We start from the raw sequence: 26817 nt of genomic DNA, 5'->3' as shown, positions 1-26817 counted from the left end.
TATCATCTATCTATCTATCTATCTATCTATCTCTAAATATATTAGTGTTCTATGGGTGTAATAACAAAATATGATATATTATAGATTGAATACTGTGTTTCTCAAAATTCATATGTTTTTTTAAGATAGAAGGAGTATGCATGAGCAGGGGAGAGAGGAAGAGTGAAAGAGAGACAGAGAGAGAGAGACAGAGAGAGAGAATCTTAAGCAGGCTCTATGCCCAACATGGAGTTCTGTCTCATGACCCTGATATCATAACCTGAGCAAAAATAAAAAGTCAACACAATCAACTGAGCCACCGAGGTACCCCTCATATGTTAAATCTTAATCTCCAATGTAACAGTATTTGTAGGTCAAGCCTTTAAGAGGTCATGAATGGGATAAATGCCTTTTTAAAATAGACCCCAAAGAACTCCTGAGACCCCTTATGCCATGGAAGGACATAGTGAGGATATGGCTATCTATGAACCAGAAAATAGGTACTCGACATATACTGAATCTGCCACTCTATGGTATTTTTATTATGAAAGTCCAAAAGGACTAAGACAACAGAGAATGGGCAGTTAAATAAGAAAAACTTATTTTCACACAGTTTTGGAGGCTAGAAGTCCAAGATCAAAATGTCAGCAGGTTTAGATTCTCCTGAGGCCTCTCTTCTTGGCTTGCAGTTAGCCTCCTTCTCTCTGTGTCATTACATGGTCTTTCCTCTGTATGTACACATCTCTGGAATCTCTTTGTATGTCAAGATTTCACTTCTTATAAGGTCCCCAGTCATATTGTATTAAGGCCTACTCTAATGACCTTATTTTTACTTAAACACATTTTTAAAAGATGCTATCTCCAAATCACAATTTGAGGTATGGAGAGTTAGTGCTTCAACATATGGATGTTAGAGAGAGACATAATTCAGCCCATAACACTAGAGTATGCACCCTTTACTGAACCAGATCATACTAGCTTTGTGAAGTAATTGCTCTGGTGAAGAGAAAAACTGGATAGCATTTCTTTTTTTTTTTTTTTTGGATAGCATTTCAACAAAGGATGTCTAAGAAACCAAGTAGGCCATGGCTTAGGGAAGATAGAGAAACCTCATCAAAGCCTTCATTTTTACTTCTAGAAGATTTATGTTAATTATAAACCTAAACCAAAACAGTCTTAAGTAGAGAAAGATAATGTAGAAAGTGCAGGAAATCTGATGTGATAGTGGGAAGATGGAAGAGTAGGAGGATCCTGAGCTAACACAGTCCCATGTTTACAACTATATATCTTCCACATCCAAGTCAATAAACCAAAGAGAAATTCAAAGACTGACAGAACAATGTACACAACTAAATACAGAGAAGAAGTTGCATCTGAAAGTGTAGGTCAGTCAGAAAGACTGCCTGCAAAAGGGAGGGAGACGTATGCAGGGAGAAGGTAGAGAAATGAGCCCTCATACCAGGTAGTTCACAAGGGGAAGATTAATCCCCATAACATTTGGATTTGAAAACCAGAAGGGCTATATCCCCTGAGTTTGTATAACCAGTATGACTTGAGTCCTGGAGATTTCAAAGTCAGCTACTCAGCATTGGGTTACCTGGGAGGATGAATGATAGCAGGTCACCACCCCTACAGACATAGCAGTCTGCAAAAAAGGCAACAATTAAAAAAGCAATTTACACAATACTGAAGACAAATGGGAGACAGATATGTTCATACAGATTTTCGAGTGTGTTGGGGGACTTCTTTGAAAATGAGGGACCTGGCAGATGCCATTCACCTCACCTGCCTCCAAGCATAAATAAAGCCCAACTGTGGGAGCCTAGGCAGTATAGAAACTTTCTACCTAATATACAAGCAGTACACCATGCCCAGAAATTCTCTTGAGAACTCATCCATTCAAAGCCTGCTCTGGGCTCACAAAAAATTTTGTTAAGATGCATATGCACCACACGCATCTGCTAGGTGCACAGCTGCCACAATGTGCTATGCCAAGTCAACTTGCAGCATCAACCCATATCGCTGTGCCATGCCCAGCTACATCCAGCCATTACCAAGTTCACTTAATACACCCACAGCCACACTGGTGTGCAGACTTCGGCAGTCACATTGCTAGGGGAGATCCAGCAGAGGACTAATAGCTCAGCATAAATTTTTGTTAACAAGGCTGCCTCAAAACTCAATTTCAGGTTCCCTAGCAGGCATGCCTTCTCAAAGCTGGCCTTCCTAGGTCCCAATAACACTGCAGATAGAAATGGCAGCCCACAATAGGCATAAAGCCAGTGTAGATGATTTCACTGGAAGGAAAAATGACTCAGACACAAGAGCAGGACATAAACAGCATGCATAGGATACTTTCTTAAAGTGCAAAATTCTGGTGACCAGGGGACACTGCACTGCAGGGCATTCCGGGATATTTTCCTCATAAAGTCTCTACTTTCAAGAGCAGAAGACATAACTGCCTTTCTTAACACAGAGAAACAGAGAAGCAAACAAAATGAAGGGACAGAGAAATTTAGCCCCATGAAAGAACAAGATAAGATATGGCCAGATAACTAAGTGAAACAGATATAAATAACATGTTTGAAAATTTAAAGTAATGATTGTAAAGATACCCAGTGAATTTGAGAAAGGAATGGAAGACATTAACATGAAAGAGTGAGACCTTAACATAGAGACTGATAATAACATGAGAGATAAAGGGCTCAATAAACAAAATGAGAAACACATTTCCTGGAATGAACAGCAGGCTGGAAGGAGAGGAATGAATTAATGACATAGAGTCAGAGCAATAGAAAGTAATCAAGCTGAACAAAAGAGATAAAAAATTATACAAAATGAGAATAGACTGAGGAACTCAGTGACTCCATCAAACAAAATAACATTCATATTATAGGAGCACCAGAAGAAGAGAGAAAAGCTAGCAGAAAATTTATTTGAAGAAATAATAGCTGAAAACTTCCCTAATCTGGGGAAGGAATCAGACATCCAGAATCAAAAGGCAGAGAACTCCCATGAAAATCAACAAAAGCAGACTACACACCAAGGCATACTGTAATTAAATTGGGAAAATATAGTGATAAAGAAAAAAATTAAAAGTAGCAAGACGAAAGAATACAATAATTTATAAGGGAACACACATAAGGCTGGCAGGAGATTTTTCAGCAGAAACTTGGCAAGCCAGAAGGGAGTGGCATGATATATTCAACGTGCTGAATGGGAATAATCTGCAGCTAGGAATACTCTATACAGTAAGGTTATCATTCAGAACAGAAGGAGAGATAGAGTTTCTCAGACAAACAAAAAGTGAAGGAGTTCATGAGTACTAAACCAGCCCTGCAAGAAATATTAAAGGGGACTGAGTGGAAAGGAGAGATCAAAAGTGATAGTGTAAAAGTAGGAAACACAAAAGTAGTAAAAATGAATATTTATGTAAAAAAATCAGGTAAGGAACTCAAAAAATAAAAATAGATAGAGTATAAGAACATATACCTAAAACATGAGGAGGAGAGGGGTAAAGAATGGGTTCAAACTTGAATGACCATCAACTTAATATAGACTACTATATATAGAAGAGGTTATATACAAACCTAGTGGTAACCATATAGCAAAAACCACTAATAAACATTCAAGGAATAAGGAGAAAGGAATACTAATATATCACAAAAGAAAATCAGCAAACCATGAAACAGAAGAAAGGATCAGAGAAAATCTTCAGAAACAAGAAAAAACAAATAATAAAAAGACTATAAACATGTATCTATTAATAATTACTTGAATATAAATGGGATAAATGCTCTAATCAAAAGATGTAGAGTGTCAGAATGGATCTATGTGCTGCTTACAAGAGACTCATTTCAGATGTAAAAACAAAGACTGTAATAAAAGACAAAGAACACTGTAAAATAATGAAGGGGACAATCCAACAAGAAAATATAATAATTGTAAATATTTATGCACCCACATAGCAGCAACCAAATGCATAAGAGTTAATAATAAAAATATAGGAACTAATCAATAATAAAACAATAATACTATGGGACTTTAACCCCCCACTTATATCAATGGACAGAGCATCCAAATAGAAAATTAACGGGATGACTGCATGGCTCAGCCATTGAGTGTCTGCCTTTGGCTTAGGTCGTGATCCTGGGATCCAGGATCATGTCCCACATCGGTTTCCCCACAGGGGAGTCTCTGCCTCTCTCTGTGTGTCTTTCATGAATAAATAAATAAAATCTTTTTTAAAAATAGAAAATTAACAAAGAAAAATGGCACTGGACAGATGGATTGAACACATATATTCAGAGCATTCACTCCTAAAACAGCAGAATATACAGTTTTTCAAGTGCACATGGAATCTTCTCCAGAATAGATCACATGTTGGCCACAAAACAAGCCTCAACACATTTAAGATGATTGAAATCATACCATATGACTTTTCTGACCACAATGCTATGAAACTTCATGTCAACCACAAAAAAAAAAAAAAATCTGGAAAGAACACAAATACATGGAGGTTAAATAATAGGCTACTAAATAATGAATAAGTCAACCAGGAAACAAAAGAAGAAAACTTTTAAAAAGGCATGGAAATAGGGACATCTAGGTGGCTCAGTGGTTATGCATCTGCCTTTGGTTTAGGTCATGATCCAAGGGTCCTGGGATTGAGTCCCGTATTGGGCTTCTTTTATGGAGTCTGCTTCTGCCTCTGCCTATGTCTCTGCCTCTCTATGTGTGTCTTTCATGAATAAATAAATAAAATATTTTTTAAAAAGACGCGGAAACAAATGAAAATGAAACCACAATGGTCCAAAACTTCTAGGATGGAGCAAAAGTGCTTCTAAGAGGGATGTTTATAGCAATATAGGCCAACTAAGGAAGACAGAAAAATCTCAAATAAACAACCTGATCTTATGCCTAAAAGAACTAGAAAAACAACAAACAAAATGTAAAACCAGCAGAAGAAAGGAAATAATAGATTAAAGCAGAAATAAATGATATAGAAACTTAAAAAAAATTGATGATCAAAGAAACTGGGAGCTGGTTCTTTAAAAATAAAACCAATGAAAATGATAAATCATTATCCAGACTTTAAAAAATAAGGAGAAAGGGCTCAAATAAATAAAATCACTAATGAGAAGAAATAACAGCCAACCCCACAGAAATACTAACAATTTGAAGAGAGTATTATGAAAAACTCTGTCAACAAATTGTACAATCTACAAGAAATGTATAAACTCCTAGAAACACATATATTACCAACATTGAAACAGGAAGAAATAGAAAATATGAACGGACTGAAAACTAGCAAAGAAATTAAATCAGTAATCAAAAAACTACCAACAAAAGTCCATGATCAGATGGCTTCACAGGTGAATTCTACAAAAAGATTAAAGAGGAGTAATACCTATACTTCTCAAACTATTCCAAAAATAGAAAAGGAAGCAAAAATTCCAAATTCATTCTATGAGACCAACATTATCCCAATATCAAAACCAGATAAATATATCATAAAAAAGTGAACTACAGGCCAATATACCTGATGAACATAGATGCAAAACTCCTTTACAAGGTACTAGCAACATGAAAAAAAGCACTAGCAAACCAAATTCAATCATACATTAAAAGAACCATTCACCACAATCAAGTGGGATTTATTCTAGGGTTGCAATGGTGATTCAATACTCACAAATCAATCAATGTTATTCATCTCAACAATAAGAGAAAGGGTAAGAACCACATGATCATTTCAGTAGATACAGAAAAAAACATTTGATAAAGTACAACAAACATTCATGATAAAAACCCACAAAAAAGTAGATGTAGAAGGAACATACCTCAACATAATAAAGACTATATATGATAATCCCACAGCTAGTATAATTCTAAATGGGGAAAAACTAAGAGCTTTCTCCCTTTGGTCAGAAACCACTTTTCCCATTTGCATTCCACATAGAACTTGAAGTGCTAGTCACAGCAATCCAGAAAAATAAATAAATAAGTAAGTAATTGAGTAAATAAATAAATAAATAAATAGCTGGCAACCAAATCCGCAAGGAAGGGGTAAAAATTTTGCTATTCACCAATGACAGGATACTGTATATAGAAATCTCAAAAGACTCCACCAAAACACTACTAGAACAAATAAATGGATTCAGTAAAGTCACAGGATACAAAATCAATGCACAGAAATCTGTTGCATTTTCATATGCCAATAATGAAGCAGCTGATAGAGAAATTAAGAAAACAATCTCATTTGCAATTGTACTGAAAATAATAAGGAATAAATGTAACAAAAGGGTGAAACACAACAAAAGAGGTGAAATACCTGTACACATATGAAAATGTACAAAAGAGGTAAAATCTTACACACTGAAAACCATAAAACACTGATGAAAGAAGTTGAAAATGACACAAGAAATAGACACTCCATGCTCATGGATTAAAGAACAAATGTTAAAATGTCTATACTACTCAAAGCAATCTACACATTCTTCTCAAATCCTATCAAAATACCAAAATCATTTCTCACAGAGGTATAATAAACAACTCTAAAATTTATATGGGACCACAAAAGACTCTGAATAGCCAAAGCAATCTTGAAAAAGTAAAGCATAACTAGAAGCATTACAATTCTGGACTTCAAGTTATATTACCAAGATATAGTAATCAAATCAGTATTTGAAAAAAAAACAGACAGGTAGATCAATAGACCAGACTAGAAAATCCAGAAATGAGCCCATAATGTATTGTCAATTAATCTTGGACAAAGCAGGAAAGAATATCCAATGGGAAAAAGAATGTCTTTTCAACAAATGGTGTTGGGAAATCAGGACGGCCACATGCAAAAGAACAAAACTGGGCTACTTTCTTACACCATGCACAAAAATAAATTCAAAATAGATTAAATATCTGAATTTTGAGACCTGAAACCATAAAAATCCTAGAAAAGAACACAAGTGGTAAATTCTTTGACATTGGCCTTAGCAACTTCTTTCTAGGTATGTTTCCTTAGGCAACAGAAACAAAAGTAAAAATAAACTATTGAAACTTCAAAAGAAAAAGGTTCTGCACAACAAAGGAATGAATCAGCAAAAATAAAATGAAACTTACAGAATGGGAGAAGATATGTGCAAATGACATATCTGATAAGTGGTTAATAACCAAAAAACATAGAATTTATAAAACCCAAAATTCAAAAATAAATAACCCAATTAAAAATGGGTAGAAGACATGAACAGACATTTCTCCACAGAAGACATCTATATGGCCAACAGATATGAAAAGATGCTCATCATCACTTATCATCAAGGAAATGCAAATCAAAACCAAAATGTGATATCACTTCACCATTTGTCAGAATGTCTAAGTTTAACAACACAAGAAACAGCAGATATTGGTGAGTATGTGAAAAAAAAGGAATCCTCATGCACTATTGGCAGGAATGCAAACTGGTGCAGCCACTCTGGAAGACAGTAGGGAAGTTCCTCACAAAGTTAAGCATTGAACTACCCTAACATCCAGCAATTGGACTACCAGGTATTTACCCAAAGAATACAAAAACAATAATTCATAGGGATACATGTTTAAATTTATAGTGGGATTATTTACAAAGCCAAATTATGGAAGCAGCCCAAGTGTCCATTGTCCACTGATTGATGAATGGATAAAGAATATGTGATATATGTGTGTGTGTGTATATATGTATATATGTATATATACACACACACCCTATATATATATATACACACACTATATATATATGTATATATATATACACACACATATATATATATAATATTACTCAGCCATAAAAAGAATGAAATCTTGCCATTTGCAGCAACATGGATGGGGCTAGAGGGTATTATGCTAAGCAAAATTAGTCAGAGAAAGACAAGTACCATATGATTTCACTTGTGTAATTTAGTTAACAAATGAAAAGGGAAAAAATAGTAATCAAGAAACAAACTCTTAATTGTAGAGAACAAACAGATCATTACCAGAGTGGAGGGTTGTGGGGGAGGATTAAATAGGTGATGGGGATTAAGGAGTGCATTTGTCATGATGAGCACCAGGTAATACATGAATTTTTGATTCACTCTATCATACACCTGAAGCTAATATAACATAGTATAATAACCATCTGGAATTAAAAACGTTTTTAAAAGGAATGTGCAGTAATTCCTCATGAATTGAATAAATTATTTCAGTGTTTCTGTGTCAACTACTTATCACTTTTGCAGCTCAAAGTGTAGTAAAACTGAAAGCTATGAAATTGAGACTGTTACAGTGTTAATACTATAATTAGTTAACTATTTATTTATTTATTTATTTATTTATTTATTTATTTATTCATTCATTCATGAGAGACACAGAGAGAGAGGCAGAGACATAGGCAGAGGGAGAAGCAGGCTCCATGCAGGGAGCCCGATGTGAGACTCCATTCTGGGACTTCAGGATCATGCCCTGAGCCAAAGGCAGATGTTCAACCACTGAGCCTCCAGGTGTCCCTATAGTTAATTAATTAAATCCCAGCCTTTTCGATGTGAAAACTAGAAGGAATTACATGTTTATAATCCCCCGCCTAGTAATAATAATGAGAATCACTGTAAGAATAATAAAGTGATGAGCTATGGGGAAATGTTAATTTGACAAAACATTTGTCAACCTTTCCTTGCCTTAGTTAGAAACCCCTAAGTCTGCAATTTTAAATGTTGTTCTTTAAAACCCATTTTAAACGACACCAGGGTGGCTCAGTGGTTGAATGTCTGTCTGTGCCTCAGGTCATGATCCTGGGGTCCTGAGATCAAGTCCCACATAAGGCTCCCTGCAGGGAGCCTGCTTCTCTCTATGCCTATGTCTCTGCCTCTCTCTGTGTGTCTCTCATGAATTAATAAATAAAATCTAAAAAAAATTTTTTTAAATATTAGGGTTCCCAGAGGATTGTTCATTTTTGCTGCTTTTTCTTGTGGGCAAAGTGGCCAGAGGGCACAAACCTCTGAGTCGTGGGGACTTTATAATAGACACATAAAATTTCAGAGATTGAAAGGACTTTTATATTGATTTACTTGAAAGTAATAATTTAGAAAAGGGAGCAGGAGCATATGAAGACAATGTAGTACTTTAATTCACCACAATTTTGTCTATTACTCTTCCAAGCTCCATTCTGCAACACATCTAAAAACAGAATACTTATTATAGCCAGGTTCATGAAAAGTAATGGAAAATATTATGTGTTTCAAACAAATTATCATAGGACTACAAGTCAAAACCTAAAAGTAATTCAAATGTATGCAAAAGAAATACAACATTAAGGTTCTAAATAAAAATACCAAATATCACTATTAACCTTAGCACTCTAATTTTATCAGAACACTGGTCCTCACTTTCTTAATGTGCTTTGCTATTAAGAATGAGTAAAAAGTGCAAATAAAGCATTGACTGAAATCACAGTGAAGGTTATCTACATAATTTAGTAATCAGTATTCATCATCCCCCATTTATGTGTTAGTAATTATCTATAAAATCATAGGCTACTTTTTCTGTGGGTTGGATTTTTTTTTAATTTTTATTTATTTATGATAGTCACACAGAGAGAGAGAGGCAGAGACACAGGCAGAGGGAGAAGCAGGCTCCATGCACTGGGAGCCCGACGTGGGATTCGATCCCGAGTCTCCAAGATCACGCCCTGGGTCAAAGGCAGGTGCTAAACCGCTATGCCACCCAGGGATCCCTGTGGGTTGGATTTTCTAAGACTACTAGGTTTAAGTGAATCATATGCAAAGGTTTCACATTTAAAAAGGATCTCTGCTTCTGACTCAAGTTGAATTTGTCTTTTAAAATTTAAGAGGTGGGCACCTGGGTGGCTTAGTTGGTTAAGTGTCTGCCTTCTGCTCAGGTCATGATCCTGGAGTCCCAGGACTGAGTTCCACATCTGGCTTCCTGCTGGGCAGGGAGTCTATTTTTCCCCATGACCTCTTTCCTCTCTCTCTTTCTCTTTCTTTCTCTCTCAAATAAATAAATTAATTTAAAAAAAGAAATTTGAGAGGTAAAATATAGTAGGAGTTGCTACTATAGATTTAGAAAGAAGAAATGCAAAAGACATATATAATGAGAAATTATAATTCATAAAACTAAAACTATGAGGTTGGATATGAAAAACATAACTGTTTATAACCAAGTGTCCTTAGTTTCAGATTTCTGTAGCCACAAAAAATAAATAACTCAGATTATTTGAAAATATGGACCTAAATTGATCATGTTTTGAGTAATCTTATATACATAAGGCACAGAACACGCAGCCAAATGGAAAGAAGTCAAAGTCTATGTATCATATTATCTAAGTCAAGTTGTTTTTCTCGTTCATAGACTATTTTGATTAGCTAGAGTTCTAGCCGAAAGCACATTGCTTCATGAATTGAAACAGTATGTATCTCTTAGTAGTAAAAAGCAAAAACAAAAACAAAAAAACACAAAACAAAATTAAGTCATAATTAAACCAGTAAAAGCATCATTATTTTCTCTAAATAATGATAGGATATATGTATATGTGTGTGTCTGCATACATACATATAGATAGATAGATAGATAGATAGATAGATAGATACAGAGACAGACCCTAATTCAGAGTTTAAAACATTCCAAAATTGAATTTATTAATGGGAAACTAGAATATGTGAAGAGGTGTCATATTCTACAAACTTTCTCATATTATGCTTTTATTTGGTTTTCTTTTTAAAAAATATTTCATTTATTTGAGAGAGAGAGAAAGAAAGAGAAAGCATGAGAGAGAGAGAGAGAGAGAACCCAGTGAAGAACTCAATCCAAGAATCTTGGGATCATGACCCAAGCCAAAGGCAGACATTTAACCAACTGAGCCACCCAGGTGCCCCTTTTTTGATTTTCATATATGCATTCAAAAATCAAATAATTAGCGACTTTGTATATTGGACCAGATTGTTACTGCAATACATGCACTGCATCTGGAATTTTGAAAGACAGTTATAGAATAGATAGAATAGATAACAAATATTCAGTAAAAATGTTGAAGAGGTCTTTTTATCAGTCTGTCTTCTCTTTTGCTTTGAAGTACTTCTATAGGAACAGCCACATTCTAAGGCTATAGGCTAGAAGTTTCAAGTTTTCTCAGAGTTACAATGAACACTCATTGACGGACCTCTATGATTGCACTCTCCAATATAGTAGATACATTTCACATCTATTTAAATTTTAATTTAAATAAATTAAAATGAAAAAGTAAAATAAATCCAGCTCCTCAATTATACTTCAAGTGCTCAAATGGTACTTGGCGAATGACTTCCATACTGGGGAGGGTAGATATTGGTCATTTCCTTCATTGCAGAAAATTACGTTAGTGCTAGTCTAAAGGACAAGGAGTCACTGGTTAGTTTCTACAAAACAGTTTAATACACAGAGTATCCAAATATCTTCAACATATCTAATTGTCAATATTAAATTCAATGAAAGAGATGTCACTCCTTGATTCTATCTGGCATTTGCACAATTTAATTGTTTTAATTGGAAAGTTTGAGTTCCTAATATGTGTCAGGTGCTATTCTCAGTTACTGAGAATACAGAGATAACAGTCTTTGCCCTCAAAGATCTCTGTTTAATACGTATCATTACCATCTCTCTATCTCTTCAGTCGCTGCTAAAGTAGCAAAGTTCCTGATATCAAACTTGCATTGGTTATCTTTCCATTCCCACTGCCACAACTTTCATTTGGACCCTCCTTACTCTCTTCCTTTACTATCTTAAGAGCCTCTTAAGTGAATTGTCTACTTCAAGAATCTTCTCAAAGTGACCCTTGTCACTGCTGCCAATGTAAGCTATCAAAAACAAAAATAAATAAGAGAAAGTATTAGAAAGTGAAATTGGTAAAGCAGAAGAAAAAACTGAGCAGAGCAGTATCCACAAAGCAAGAAAGCCATATATTTGTTCAATGGCCACATTGAAGTTTACATACAATAAACATTAGCAGAGGAGAGTGAGTATGGACCAGCAAGGTCTACAACTGCTGTTTCAATGTATCTGAATTACGCTAAGAAAAATGAACATCTCTACTCTTTTCTCATCATCATCCTAAAGAATATGGAGTCAGGTCCAAAAGCTTAAAAAATTAATAGTTACTGAATAAGTTTATATCTGGATTTCATGGGAAACTATTACTTTAAAAATAAACTTAAATAATTAAAAATTAAATATTCACCACAGGCTTACTCACAGAAGTTGCACATGTATTATACATCATTCAAAGAATTAGGCTGACATGTTTCACTAAATAAATATAATACTCAAACATAGTCCCAATACATTTGTTTCTAAATGAAGATACTACAAGATGTACATATTCCCTGTGTGCCATTTAAAGCACAGTGGCTAAAACCTGAACATCCACTGTGTTATTGAGTTTCAAAGATTAGTTCAGATATATAGGGAATTAAATCACATATAATGAAGCCACAGTGTTCTCCCACATGACCTGCTGATTATGATGAGAGGGTTGGAGAAACTCTTGCAAACTGTTCATTTGTATAACTTGAAAAAGACCCTGGTTAAAAGGAATTTTGCTATAGACATAGGAAGAAAATAATACCATTTTGTGTGATATTATTTTGTAATTCAAAATGATAGGCTTATCTTAATCACTCTCATATGAACCCCACAGATTTTCAGATTGTCCTTTTATATTCTGGTATAATTTTGTGTTTTCTGAAGCCAAATTCAAAAAAAATTCTTCAATTTCATATACACTGGGCATCATGATTAGTTCAGAACTTTTTTTATGTGTGTGACAAGATAGTATTTTGAAATTTGTATTCATTTCTTGCTCACGTAAGTAGTACAAGTTGAAGGATCCTTAAAAACTAACACAAGTTTAAGGTGTTAACTATACTTTCTTATTTGAATTTGGGTTCCTTTTTTAACCTTAATAGCATGTGGTCTGTATAAATGACACTGTGTTACCAAGTCACTTGCAATAAATGATCATTTAATACCAACATCTGCCTTTTCCATTTTTCTGTTATATTTCTAAAATACTGAACAACAGCTGAGAAAAACTGCTAAGTATTTATTTTAAAGAGATAAGTACTAGAATTCATAACCTGTGACATACACATTTGTGAAATATACCTTAAGGTCTCTGAGGTATGCATATCTCAAAAAATATAAAAAATAATTTATGAAGATAAAGCAAAATATTAAAATTTCAATTTTTATTTTTATCTTAACTAAAGAGTAAGTACGATATTATGTTTCAGTAATATCTAAGATATGGATCATCACCGATATGCACACCACTCAAATACCAAAGGTATGGCAAGGAAAAATGGGAGCTCACAGAAAAGTAAGTGGCTAGCCATTGGCAATTCTAATCTTTTCAAATTAGCATTTTCATTTTCTTTCCATAAATACACGAGAGTAATTCTTTTTTTTTTTTTTTTTTTGGAGTTCAAGTTTTTTTTCTTTTTTTCTTTTTTTTTTTTGAGTTCAATTTGCCAACATATAGCATAACACCCACTACTCATCCCACCAAGTCCCACCAAGTGCCCCCCACACTGCCCATCACCCAGTCACCCCAACATCCTGCCCACCTCCCCTTCCACTACCCCTTGTTCATTTCCCAGAGTTAGGGGTCTCACTGATATTTTCAAACATTTTTTCTCCTTTCCCTTTCACTAATTTTTATATCCCCCAAATGAATGAGACCATATAATGTTTGTCCTTTTCCGATTGACTTATTTAACTCAGCATAACAGCCTCCAAGTCCCTCGACGTCTAAGCAAATGGTGGGTATTTGTCATTTCTAATGGCTGAGTAATATTCCAATGTATACATAGACCACATCTTCCTTATCCATTCAGCTTTCGATGGACACCGAGGCACCTTCCACAGTTTGGCTACTGTGGACATTGCTGCTATAAACATCGGGGGTAGGTGTCTTGGCGTTTCACTGCATCTGTATCTTTGGGGAAAATCCCCAGCAGTGCAATAGCTGAGTCATAGGGCAAATCTACTTTTAACTCTTTGAGGAAACCTCCACACAGTTTTCCAGAGTGGCTGTACCAGTTCACATTCCCACAGGAGGTTTCCCCTTTCTCCACATCCTCTCCAACATTTGTTTCCTGTCTTGTTAATTTTCCCCATTCTCACTGGGGTGAGGTGGTATCTCATTGTGGTTTTGATTTGCATTTCCCTGATGGCCAGTGATGCGGAGCATGTTCTCATGTGCTTATTGGCCATGTCTCTGTCTTCCTCTGTGAAACTTCTATTCATGTCTTTTGCCCATTTCATGATTGGATTGTTTGTTTCTTTACTGTTGAGTTTAATTAGTTCTTTATACATCTTGGATACTAACCCTTTATCTGATAGGTCATTTGCAAATATCTTCTCCCATTCTATAGGTTGTCTTTTAGTTTCGTTGACTGTTTCTTTTGCTGTGCAGAAGCTTCTTATCATGATGAAGTCCCAATAATTCATTTTGCTTTTGTTTCTCTTGCCTTTATGGATGTATCTTGCAAGAAGTTGCTCTGGCGAAGTTCAAAAATGGTGTTGCCCGTGTTCTCCTCTAGGATTTTGATGGAATCTTGTCTCCCATTTAGATCTTTCATCCATTTTGAGTTTATCTTTGAATATGGTGTAAGAGAATGGTCTAGTTTCATTCTTCTGCATGTGGATGTCCAATTTTCCCAGCACCATTTATTGAAGAGACTGTCTTTTTTCCAGTATAGTCTTTCCTGCTTTGTCGAATATTAGTTGACCATAAAGCTGAAGGTCCACTTCTGGAGTCTCTATTCTCTTCCATTGATCTATGTGTCTGTTTTTGTGCCAGTATCACACTGTCTTGATGACCAGAGCAATGTATTACAACCTGAAATCTGGCATTGTGATGCCCCCAGATATGGTTTTCTTTTTTATTATTCCCCTGGGTAGTCGGGGTCTTTTCTGATTCCACACAAATCTTAAGATTACTTGTTCCAACTCTCTGAAGAAAGTCCGTGGTATTTTAGATAGGGGTTGCATTAAATGTGTACATTGCCATGGGTAACATCGACATTCTCACAATTTTAATTCTTCCAATGCATGAACATGGAGTATTTTTCCATGTCTTTGTGTCTTCCTCAATTTCTTTCAGAAATGTTCTGTAGTTTTGAGGGTATAGATCCTTTACCTCTTTGGTTAGGTTTATTCCTAGTTATCTTACGCTTTTGGGTGTAACTGTAAATGGGATTGACTCCTTAATTTCTCTTTCTTCAGTCTCATTGTTAGTGTATAGAAATGCCACTGACCTCTGGGCATTGATTTTGTATCCTGCCACACTGCCAAATTGCTGTATGAGTTCTAGCAATTTTAGAGTGGAGTCTTTTGGGTTTTCTACGAACAGTATCATGTCAATTGGGAAGGGGGAGTTTGACTTCTTCTTTGCCAATTTGAATACCTTTTATTTCTTTTTGTTACCTGATCGCTGAAGCTAGGACTTCTAGTACTATGTTGAATAGCAGTGGTGAGAGTGGACATACTTGTCTTGTTCCTGATCTTAGGGGAAAGGCTCCCAGTGTTTCCCCATTGAGAATGATATTTGCTGTGGGCTTTCCATAGATGGCTTTTAAGATGCTGAGGAATGTTCCTTCCATCTCTACACTCTGAAGAGTTTTGATCAGAAATGGATGCTGTGTTTTGTCAAATGCTTTCTCTGCATCTATTGAGAGGACCATATGGTTCCTTTTCTGCTTGCTGATATGATCAATCACGGTTATTGCTCTAGGAGTGTTGTACCAGCCTTGCATCCTGGGGATAAATCCCACTTGGTCATGGTGAATAATCTTCTTACTGTATTGTTGGATCCGCTAGTATCTTGTTGACAATTTTTGCATCCATGTTCATCAGGGATATTGGTCTATAATTCTCTTTTTTGGTGGGGTCTTTGTCTGGCTTTGGAATTAAGGTGATGCTGACCTCATAGAATGAGTTTGAAAGTATTCCATCTCTTTCTATCTTTCTGAACAGCTTTAGTAGAATAGGTATGGTATCTTCTTTAAACCTTTGATAGAATTCCTCTGGGAAGCCATCTGGCCCTGGACTTTTGTGTCTTGGAGGTTTTTGATGACTGCTTCAGTTTCCTCCCTGATTATCGGCCTGTTCAGGTTTTCTTTCTTCCTGTTCCAGTTTTGGTAGTTTGTGGTTTTCCAATAATGTTTCCATTTCTTCTAGATTGCCTAATTTATTGGCGTATAGCTGCTCATAATAAGTTTTTAAAATCGTTTGTATTTCCTTGGTATTGGTGGTGATCTCTCCTTTCTCATTCATAATTTTATTAAGTTGAGTCTTTTCTCTCTCCTTTTTAATAAGGCCGGCTAATGGTTTATCTATCTTATTAATTCTTTCAAAGAACAAACTCCTGGTTTTGTTTATCTGTTCCACAGTTCTTCTGGTCTCTATTTCATTGAGTTCTGCTGGAATCTTTATTAATTCTCTTCTTCTGCTGGGTATAGGATGTATTTTCTGTTTTTTCTCCAGCCCCTTTAGTTGCAAGGTTAGCTTTTGTATTTGAGTTCTTTCCAGTTTCTGGATGGATGCTTGTATTGCGATGTATTTCCCCCTCAGGACTGCTTTTGCTGTATCTCCAAGATTTTGAATGGTTGTATCTTCATTCTCATTAGTTTCCATGAATCTTTTTAATTCTTCTCCAATTTCCTGGTTGACCCCTTCATCTTTTAGCAGGATGGTCCTTAACCTCCATGTGTTTGAAATCCTTCCAACTTCTTCTTGTGATTTAGTTCTAGTTTCAAAGGTCTGAAAATATGCAGGGGACGATCCCAATCTTTTGGTATCAGTTAAGACCTGCTTTCTGACCCAGTATGTGGTCTATTCTGGAGAAAGTTCCAGGTGCACTTGAGAAAAATGTGTATTCAGTTGCGTTTGGATGTAAAGTTCTGTATATATCTGTGAAATCCATCTGGTCCAGTGTATCATTTAAAGCTCTTGTTTCTTTGGAGATGTTGTGCTAAGAAGACTTGTTGATTGTAGAAAGCACTACATTCAAGTCACCAAGTGTAGTGTGTTATTATCTTAGTATGTCTTAACTTTGGTTATTAATTGATTGATATATTTGTGAGCTCCCACATTTGGGGCATAAATATTGATGATTTTTAGGTACTTTTGTTGGATAGATCCTTTAAGTATGATATAGTGTCCTTCTTCATCTCTGACTACAGTCCTTGGGATAAACTTTAATTTATCTGATATAAGGATGGCCACCCCTGCTTTCTTTTGAGGATCATTTGATTGGTAAATTGTTCTCCAACCTTTTATTTTCAGGCAGGAGGTGTCCTTCTGTCTAAAATGAGTCTGTTGTAGACAGCAAATAGATGGGTCTTGCTTTTTTATCCAGTCTGAAACCCTGAGCTGTTTGATGAGATCATTAAGCCCATTTTCGTTCAGAGTTACTATTGAAAGATATGAGTTTAGTGTCATCATGATACCTCTTCAGTCCCTCTTTTGTGGATTGTTTCCTTGGTCTTCATCTTTCTCTTACAGAGTCCCCCTTAATATTTCTTGGGGAGCTGGTTTGGTGGTCACATATTCTTAGTTTCTGCCTATGTTGGAAGCTCTTTATCTCTCCTTCTATTCTGAATGAGAGCCTTGCTGGATAAAGTATTCTTGGCTGCGTGTTCTTCTCATTTAGGACCCTGAATATATCCTGCCAGCCCTTTCTGGCCTGCCAGGTCTCTGTGAAGAGGTCTGCTGTTAACCTAATACTTCTCCTCATAAAGTTTAGAGATTTCTTGCCTCTTGCTGCTTTAAGGATCTTCTCTTTATCGTTGGAATTTGCAAGCTTCCCTATTAAATGTTGAGGTGTTGAGCAGTTTTTATTGATTTTAGGGGGGATCTCTCTATCTCTTGTATCTGAATGCCTGTTTCTCTTCCCAAGTTAGGGAAGTTCTCAGCTCTGATTTCTTCAAATACACTTTCTGGATCTGTCCCTTTCAGCGCCCTCAGGAACTCCAATTAAACATAGATTTTCCTTCTGAGACTGTCATTTATTTCCCTTAACCTATCCTCATGATCCCTTAATTGTTTTTCTCTTTTTTCCTCAGTTTCCTTCCTTTCCATCAACTTGTCTTCTATGTCACTCACTTGTTCTTCTACCTCATTAACTCTCATCGTTAGGACCTCCAGTTTGGATTGCATCTCATTTAATTGATTTTTAATTTAGGCCTGATTATATCTAAATTCTTCAGTCATGAAGTCTCTTGAATCCTTTATGCTTTTTTCTAGAGCCAGCAGTAGCTTTATAATTGTGCTTCTGAAATGGCTTTCTGATTTGAATTGTAATCCAAATTCTGTAACTCTGTGGGAGAGAGGACTGTTTCTAATTCTTTCTTTTGTAGTGAGTTTTTCCTTCTAGTCATTTTGCTCAGTGCCAAGTGCCCAAAAAATAGTTGTACTGGAAAAAGGAGAGAAAAAGGTGGGGGGCAAACAAACAGAAAACAAAAAACAAGGGGAGTATCCTCTGATTCTATATACTGTAAACCCTTCCACTTCCCCTGGAACTTTCCAGTGCTGCTTGGTCAATAACTTGCTTTTACCCTGTCCTTCCGGCTGGTCTTCTGGGGCAGGGGCCTGCTGTGCTGGTTCTCGAATGTGTGTACGTGGGGAACTGCCCAGCCCCCTGCCAGGTGCATCACTCAGTGGGAGCTATTTATCCTGTGAGGCCCCTGCTCAATCCCAGGTACCAGGGGACACCAGGACGAGGAACAACAGTGGCGGTGGCCAGCTCTCCAGCTCTAGAGTCAGCTCCCGCAGTAACTACTGCAGCTTCCAGGCCACAGGGACCTGGATGCTCCGGGGGCGGGGGGTGCCGATCTGCATAGCTCGGGGCCGCTGGCGGCAGGAGCGTCCTTGCTCCTGTGCCCTCCTGGCCTCTGCCTGTCCGGGGGGGAGTGCCAGAACCTGGGCTGTGTCCCCCCGTGCCCTGGCTCCGGGGCCTGCTCTGCTGGAATCACGGTCTCAGGGAGCGCCTGAGCCGGCAACCGAGCGGCTCCCAGGGCCCCGATGGGTGCGCTCCAACCCTTTAAGGAGCTCAGCCACGGGGAACCGCTGCCGAGCCGCAATAGAGCTGCTTGTTCCCTTGCCCCTTTCTGGCATGCACTTCAGCTCTTTAGGGAGCTCGGCTGCCGGTGTGGTGGGCTCTCCCCCGGGGGGCAGTTCCTCTGTTAGTGCCCCTGGGAGCCTGAGGGCATCCCTGCCCCTCCTGATCCAGCTCCTACTCCCTGTGAGTGCCTTTCTGTCTGGGAAGATTGGTAAAGCTCCTGCTTCTCAGGGCCTGGGCTTTCCTGTCCTGGGGGCACTCGCGGTGGGACCTTAGCCCAGCTCCTTCCCCTTGGATGCTTTTTTATTTCTTTATTTTTTTCCTCCATCTTCCTACCTTGATAGAAGTACAAACTCTTCTCACTGTAGCATTCCAGCTGTTCTCTCTTTAAATCTCAGACCTAATTCATAGGTTTTCAGGATGATTTGAAAGTTATCTAGGTAATTTGGTGGGGACAGGTGACTTGGGGACCCTACTCTTCCACCTTCTTGCCCCTAGTTCCCAAGAGTGGAATTCTTTTTTTTTTTTAAGATACATTTATTCAGCATTATGATCAGACTATTACATTTTGCAATCTACAGCTTGGGTGCAAAAAGAAAATATACATTAAAACCCTTTGTTGGAATGCTTTACACTTTCCACAGAACAGAAACTAAAATAATCTGTTATACAATTAGTCACAAATACAGTCCTCGTGTTTTTGCCCATACACATGAGTATTGTCTAAATCATGTCTTCTTTGTAGCAGCTAGGCCCTGCCACCACTGTGCTTGGCTGAGTTCACAAATATGTTGTAACCTGTAGCTTCCCTGTCACTTCTCTGGCTCTCCTCTCCTGGTAAGCTTTGTTTTCTGGCAGTAATTAAAACCTTCTGCCACTGCCATAGCTGCTGCTGCTGCTGGAACTGCCATAGGCACCTTGGTTTCTTGGTTTGGCAAAGTATTGGCCTCCACCACCATAGGGGCCAGAGCTTCTGCCTCCAAAATTTCCTCCTTTCATGGGTCCAAAATTTGAGGATTAATTGTTGTAATTGCCAAAATCGTTGTAGCTTCCGCCTCATCCAAAGTTGCTTCCATCATTACCAATTCCATTATAGCCATCCCCACTGCCACGGTATCCACCACCACCTCGACTGCCACCAAAGCCACCTCGACAACTGAAGTTCCCTCCACGACCAAAGTTGTCATTCTCATCAAAACCACCTCCATGAACACCATAAAAGTTTCCAGAACCACTTCGGCCTCTTTGGCTGGATGAAGCACTAGCCATCTCTTGCTTCGATAGGGCTTTCCTTACTTCACAGTTGTGGCCATTCACAGTATGGTGTTTTTGAATGACAATCTTGTCTACAGAGTCATGGTCTTCAAAGGTCACAAAAGCAAAACCTCTCTTTTTGCCTCGGTCAGTCATGATCTCAATCACTTCAATTTTCCCATACTGTTCAAAATAATCTTAGATGATGTTCTTCAGTCTTTTTTAATGCCACCAACAAAAATCTTTTTCACAGTTAAGTGGGCACCAGGTCTTTGAGAATCTTCTTGGGAGACAGCCCTCTTTGGTTCCATGACTCTTCTGTCCACCTTGTGCAACGAGCGTTCATGGCTGCGTCCACCTCCTCCACGGTGGCCTACGTGATGAACCCAAAGCCTCTGGAGCGCTTGGTGTTGGGGTCTCTCATTACCACACAGTCCGTAAGTGTCCCCCATTGCTCAAAATGGTTGACTCTCATCGGTTCTCAGACTCAGACGCTCATCGGTTCTTTCAAAGCTCAAACCTCCAATGAAGAGCTTCCGCATCTGCTCAGGCTCTTTGGGAGACTCTTAGACATGACAGCGGTGGGACGGGAGACTTTAATGATGCTTACTCGGCAGCATCCAGGGGCAGAAAGGCCCACAAGTGGAATTCTTAAATCATATAGTGTTTCTATTTTTAATGTTTGGAGGAACCTCATACTGTTTACTGTAGTGGCTATATCAGCCTGTATTCTCATCAACATTGTAGGAGGGTTTCTTTTTCTTACCAACTTTACCAATACCTGTGATTTCTTATCTTTCTGATTATCGCCATTCTAACAGGTCTGACCTGATATCTCATTGAGGTTTTGATCTGCATTTCCCTGATGATTAGTAATGTCAAGCATCTTTTCATGTGTCTGTTGGCCATCTGTATGTCTTCTTTGGAAAATGTTGATTCAGGTCTTCTGCCCACTTTTTTGTTTCTTCCAAATTTTTAATTAAATTCCAGGTAGTCAACATAGAGTCTAATGTTATTTTCAGGTGTAGAATTTAATGATTTAACAGTTATATGCAACACCTGGTGTTCATCACAAATGCCCCCTTAATACCCATCACCTATTTAACCTATTTCCCCACCCACCTCTCCTCTGGTAACCATCAGTTTGTTCTCTATAGTTAATAGCCTGTTTCTTGGTTTGCCTATCTTTTTTGTTATTTAAATTTCACAAATGAGTGTAATCATGGAATTTGTCTTTTTTTTCATTTCGAGTTTTATTTAAGTTCTAGTTACTTATCATATAAAATAAAATTGATTTCAGGAGTAGAGTTTAGTCTTTCATCACTTACATTAACACCCAGTGCTCAACTCAACAAATACTATCACCCATATAGCCCATCCCCTCCTCACCTTTCTCCATCAATCCTCAGTATGATCTCTATAATTAAGAGTCTTTTATGGTTTAATTCCTTCTCTTTATTTCCGTTCCTCTATGTTCATCTGTTTTATTTCTTAAATTTTAGATGAGTAAAATCATATGGTATTTGTCTTTCTCTGACGTATTTCACTTAACATAATACCCTCTAGCTCTATACACATCTTTTCAAATGGCAAGATTTCATCATTTTTGATGGCTGAGTGATATTCCATTGTATATGTAAACCATATCTTCTTTATTCATCAGTTGATGGACATTTAGCAATTTTTGATAGTGCTACTATACACTCTGGGGTACATGTATCCCCTTGAAGTAACTAGTATTTTTGTATATTTTGGGTAAATACCTAGTAGTGCCATTGCTGGATCCTAAGGAAGGCCTATTTTTAATTTTTTGAGTAATCTCTATACTTTTCCCCAGAGTGGTTACACCAGTCTGCACTTCCAACAACAGTGTAAGAAGATTTCCATTCTCCTCATCCTCACCAGCACCTATGGTTTCTTGTGTTATTCTTTTAGGTATTTTGACTGCTCCGAGGTGATATCTCATAGCAGTTTTGATATGTATTTCCCTCATAGTGAATGATGCTGAGTATCCTTTCGTGTTTCTGTTGGATATCTAGATGTATTCTCCATAAAAATTCATGCCTTCTGCAGATTTCTTAACTGGATTATTTGATTTTGGGATGTAGAGTTTTATAAATACTTTCTAGATTTTGGATTCTAACCCTTTTTCAGATATATAATTTGCAAATATCTTCTCCTGTTCCATAGGTTTAAGTTTTTGTTGATTGTTGTCTTCATTGTGCAGGAGATTTTATTTTGATGGAGTCCCAGAATTTATTTTTGCTGTTGTTTTCCTTGCCTCAGGAGACATATCTAGTAAGAAGTTGCTACAGCCAATGTCAAAGAGGTGACTGGCTGTATTCTTCTCTTGTATTAATGGTTTCCTGTCTCAGATTTAGTGTTTTCATCCATTGTGAATTTATTTTTGTTTGTGATGTAAGAAAGTAGTCCAGTTTCATTCTTTTACATGTGACTGTCCAGTTTTCCTAACACCATTTGCTGAAGAGCTTGTCTTTTTTCAATAGGATATTCTTTCCTGTGTTTTTGGAGATTAATTGACCATACAGTTGTGGTTAGTATTCTGTTCTATGGTCTGTGTGTTTATTTTTGTGCCAGTACCATAATCTTTTGATCACTATAGCTTTTTAATATGGCTTGATGTCCAGAATTGTGACACATTCATCTTTGCTTTACTTTTTGAAGATTGCTTTGGCTATTCATGGTATTTTGGGATCCCATACAAATTTTAGGATTATTTGTTATAGCTCTGTGAGAAATGTTGGTGGTATTTTGATAGGGATTGCTTTGAATGTGTAGATTGCTTTGCCTAATGTAGACATTTTAACAAAATTTGTTCTTTCAAACCATGACCATGGAATATTTTTTCATTTTTGTGTCATCTTCTATGTCTTTCATCAGTGTTTCATATTTTTCAGAATACAGATCTTTTACCTCTTTAGTTAGTTTTATTCTTAGGTATCTTCTGTTTTTTTTTTTTTTTTAGACAATTGTAAATATGGATTGCTTGATTTATTTTTCTCCTGCTTCATTATTGGGTATAGAAATGCCACATATCTCTGTACATTGGATCCCATATTCTGAGACTTTATTTGATTCGTGTATCAGTTTTAGCAAATTTTTGGTGGAGTCTTTTGGGTATTCTACATAGAATACAATGTGATATGCAAATAATGAAAGTATGACTTTCTCCATACTGATTTGGTTGCCTTTTATTTTTCCTATTGTTTTATTGCTGTGGCTAGGACTTCCAGTACTATGTTAAATACCAATGGTGACAGTGGACATCACTGTCTTGTTCTAGACTTTGACTTTGTCAAATGCTTTTTCTGCATCTATTGAGAGGATATTATGGTTCTTGCACTTTAAAAAATTATATTTAAATTTAATGTAATTAGCATATAGTGTATTATTAGTTTCAGTGGTAGAATTCAGTGATTCATCAGTTACATATAACAACCAGTGTTCATTACATCAAATGTTCTCCTTAATGCCCATCAAGCAGTTACCTATCCCCTCATATTAATTGATTTGTGAGTAGTGAACCACCCTGGTAGCCTAGGAATAAATCGCACTTGATCATGATCAATGATTCTTTGAATGTATTATTGTATTCATTTTGCTAGTATTTTATTGAGAACTTTTGCATCCATTTTATCAGGGATATTGGCCTGCAGTTCTCTTTTTTAGTGGAGTTCTTGTCTTGTTTTGGTATCAGGGTAATGGTGGCCTCATAGAACTATTTTGGGAGTTTTCCTACCATTTCTGTTTTTTGGAATAGTTTGAGAAGAATAGGTATTAACTCTTTAAATGTTTGGTAGAATTCCCCTGGGTAGCCATGTGGCCCTGCAATTTGGTTTGTTGAGAGATTTTTATTACTGACTCAATTTCTTTGCTGGTTTCCAGTCTATTGAAGTTTTCTATTTCTTCCTGTTTCACTTTTGGTAGTTTATATATTTCTAGGAATTTATCCATTTTTTCCAGGTTTTTCAGTTTGTTGGCATATAGTTTTTCATAATATTCTCTTATTGTTAGTTGTTACTTCTACTACTGGCTTTAAGTTTCATTTGTTGTTCTTTCTCTAGTTCGTTTAAGTGTAAGGTTAGGGTTTTTTTTTTGAGGTTTGCCTTGCTTCTTCACTTAGGTCTGTATTACTATATACTTCCTTCTTAGGACTACTTTTGCTGCTTCCCAAAGTTTTTAAAAATATTGCATTTTCATTTTAATATGTTACATGTATTTTTTTAATTTCCTCCTTGATTTCCTGGTTGACCCACTTATTGTTTATTAGCATGTTGTTTAGCCTCGATGTATTTCTGGTCTTTTCAAATTTTTTCTTGTGCTTGAATTCAAGTTTCATAATGTGTTCAGAAAATAAGCATGGTATTATCTCAATACTTTTCTTATTGATGAAGCCTGATTTGTGATCTAGAATATGATCTATTACAGAGAATATCCCATGTGCACTTGAAAAGAATGTGTATTCTGCTATTCTAGGATGGAATGTTCTGAATATATCTGTTATGTCCAATTGATCTAGAGCATCATTCAAAGCCATTGTTTCCTTTCTGATTTTCTGCTTAGACGATTTGTCCATTGATGTAAAATCAAAGTCTCATACTATTGTTGTATTATTGTCAATGAGTTTCTTTATGTTTACTATTAATTGTTTTATATTTGGGTGCTTCTATATTGGGGGCATAAATACTTACAATTGTTAGATCTTCTTGTTGGATAGTCCATTTAATTATAATATGGTATTCTTCTTCATCTCTTGTTACAGTCTTCAGTTTAAAATCTACTTTGTCTCATATAAATATGGCTACTCCACCTCTCTATTGAAGTACATTTGCCTGATATATGTTTTCCATCTCCTCGCTTTCAATTTGCAGGTGTGTTTATGTTTAGAAAGTGTCTCTTATAGGCAGAATATAAGTGAGTCTTATTTTTTATCCATTCTGACACCCTCTTTCTTTTGATCAGACCGTTTAGTCCATTCACATTCAGAGTAATTATTGATAGATATGTCTTTAGTGCCATTTTATTACTTGTTTTGTCATTGTTTCTGGAGATTTTCTCTGTTCTTTTCTTTTTCACTTTAGATCTTTCCTTTCAACTCAGAGTCCCCTTTAATATTTTTCGCAGGGATGTTTTAGTGGTCACAAACTCCTTTAGTTTTTGTTTGTCTGGGAAATTGTTTATCTTTCCTTCAATTGTGAATGATAGCCTTGCTGAGTAGAGTATTCTTGGCTGCAGATTCTTCCTATTCAGCATATGAATATATCATGCCAGTCTTTCTGACCTGCCACATTTCTGTTGAGAGATCTGCAGCTGTCCTGATGGGTCTTTTCTTATAGTTAGGGACTTCTTTTGTCTTACTTTTTAGAATTTTTTATTACTGTATTTTGCTAATTTAATTACAATATATCTTGGTGTTGGCCTGCTTTTATTGATTTTAATGGTAGTTCTCTGCTTCTTGGATGTGAATATCTGTTTTCTTCCCCAGATTAAGGAAGATTTCAGTTACTATGCCCTCAAATAATTTTCTGCCCCCTATTCTTTATCTTTTTTCTGGGACTCCTAAAATATGAATGTTATTACATTTGAAGGAGTCACTGAGCTCCCTAAATCTATTCTTGTGAGTCATAATTCTTCTTTCTCTTTTGTTTGGCTTCATTATTTTCATTTATTTTGTCTTCTATATCACTTATTCATTCCTCTGCTTCTTCCATCCTTGTGTTCATTGTATACAGTCTGTTTCTAATCTCAGTTATTGCAATTTTCATTTCTGAATGATTGTTTTTTTAGCTCTTTTCTTTCTGTAGTAAGGGCCTCCCTGAAGTTTCCCATTCTTTTCTAAAGCTGAATGAGTGTCCTTATGATTACACCTTTAAATTATCCATCAGACATATTAGGTATATATGTATTGTTTAGATCTATGGCCATGACCTTATCTTGTTGTTTCATTCTGGGATGAATTCCCCTATGTTGGTATTTTGTCTAAGTCTCTGTCTTCTCTGTGTTAGAAAGCCTGTTATGTTTCCTGCTCCTGAGAGTAATGGCTTTATGAAGAAAACGTCATATAGTGTCCAGGATCTGGCACTTCAGGGAGTGTCTCTTGTGTGTGCTGCATGCACTCTGCTTCTGTGTTTAAGTTGCTCTGTCATTCAGGCCTGTTGCCTGCAGAGGATCTCCTTGTCTGTCATGGGCAGTGTTTGGTCCTTGGCCAGAGTGTTGCAAGTTTTAACTAAGTGCGCTCTGGTGTGCTTGTTAAATAAAACCTGGTGTTAATTCCACTAGAAATGAAGCCTTGCATAAGTCTCTGGTTGGGGGAAGTGGTGTGGACAGGGGTTTCTGCTGTCTTCTGGGGAAAGGGCCCACTGTGTTGGGACTGAGACATACTTGACTGAGAAGGGCAATACCAACAGAGTGCAGAGGTGTTGCACCTGGTGTAAGCTGGTTAAGCA

General features: G+C 36.8%; 1 pseudogene; it reads right to left on the bottom strand.

The window, feature by feature from the left end:
• Positions 1-19705: 19705 nt before the first annotated feature.
• On the bottom strand, positions 19706-20808 carry LOC118353678 (heterogeneous nuclear ribonucleoprotein A1-like; annotated as a pseudogene).
• Between the last annotated feature and the right edge of the window lie 6009 nt (positions 20809-26817).

This window comes from Canis lupus, chromosome X (assembly GCF_003254725.2).
Source record: "Canis lupus dingo isolate Sandy chromosome X, ASM325472v2, whole genome shotgun sequence".
Lineage (NCBI taxonomy): Eukaryota > Metazoa > Chordata > Mammalia > Carnivora > Canidae > Canis > Canis lupus.
Note: the sequence above shows the minus strand (reverse complement) of the source record. Positions and strands in the feature narration are given on the sequence as shown.